Raw genomic sequence first — 1,573 nt, 5'->3', positions numbered from 1 at the left:
GTTTATGTCCATTTACTATTATTTGCACTTACTTATCCATGCGGCGGGAAACCTAGTTGCCCACCCACCTGAGCAGTTGGAAATCGTCACAGCCCACCTGTATGAATCAACCTATGACCTTTTGTTATAATGCGAGGAGGAATTCCTGTGTCCAATGAACAATGAGATTGTAGGGACCATTGAATTGTATTGTGTGTGGGGCATAAATAGACAAGCCGATCACATCCAGCTCACTCTTCAACGGTTCTCATTGCTGAAAATCGGGAGCTGGATGTCCAGAGGCGCATGCGATCGTTCCCTTTGTGCGTAAGTTTTCTCCGCAATCATATTGTCTTTCTTGTTGTTATGGGCCATATCTCTCTCTCTCTCTCTTCTCCTCTTTCTCTCGTAGTCTCTTAAACGTAATACTATTATATTGTATTTCCTGTGTAGTTATCTGGTTAGGTAGTCTATGTTATATTGTAGTGTATGACTTGTATTGTATTAATTCTTTTGCAAGTATAACATTCATAATATATATATTAGGCGTTGGACCCTAAGCACGGTATCTGTGTATTTCTTATAGTGTTAAGTATTCTCAGAGCGTCGGTGACGCTCAAACAGCTTTTAAGTTAATAAGGTTACACTGTGTTGCATCTACACACTATCTCTACACTAAGGTTTTACAGCATATTACATTGTTTATGGTTTAGATATAAAGGTTTAACATCGTGAGCGTCTGCGCCGCTCGTGATCTCCTCGTGGTCTCGAGCGTCCGCTACGCTGATAGCGTAGCATTACGGTAGTCGCTCACCTATAAGTGTGCCCGATACCAACAGCGTATTCTCGTGAGCGTCTGTATCGCTCAAGCAGCCCGCTCCCGATACAGCGTCCGTTACGCTATAGTGAACCATTACGTTAGTCAGCAGCCAATAGCGTGCCTGCCTGTGATCTCTTGGCCGTGAGCGAACGTGACGCTTGAGCGTCTCGACCACGGCTAAGCGATTGTTACGCAACGAGCGTACCCTTACGGTACTCCATACGTAAATAGCGTACAGTGTTCTTAGACCTCATAAAGGGTTATATATATAAGATAAATATTTAGCTTTATCAATTGGCGGCTCGTCCTGTCCTTCACATATCTCTGCTAGGTAATTTCAGCAGACATTATCCATCAGCAAAGGGCGGGAGATCATATTCTTCGCAGTGCTGACGGGATAAGCGTCTGCTTCGCTTAGTAAAGGGTGCTGAAGGAATCCGGAACCGGAGGTAAGAACAACACACTAGTGTCTTTTAAAACTGTTTATTTCTGTCTTGCGTACACACGCACATATCTGCATTTCTTTTTCATTCGTGTATTTTCATATATCACTCTCCTGTTTGCCATTTTATAATTGATAAAACGTGCTAAGAGAGATTTGTCGCTATTCCATAGTTAAAGTGTAAAAGTAATGCGTTAAGGGATAAAGTGTAAAAGCACACACGCAGCTCTACCTAAAGGTAAAAGGAGAGATTGGTGTGTTGCGCGGTAGACGATCGAGGATCATCTACATTGATAAACGTGTTAGTTGTGTTACGGTGGACATTGGTTTTG

Source organism: Pseudophryne corroboree, chromosome 9 (genome assembly GCF_028390025.1).
Source record: "Pseudophryne corroboree isolate aPseCor3 chromosome 9, aPseCor3.hap2, whole genome shotgun sequence".
NCBI lineage: Eukaryota > Metazoa > Chordata > Amphibia > Anura > Myobatrachidae > Pseudophryne > Pseudophryne corroboree.
Note: the sequence above shows the minus strand (reverse complement) of the source record.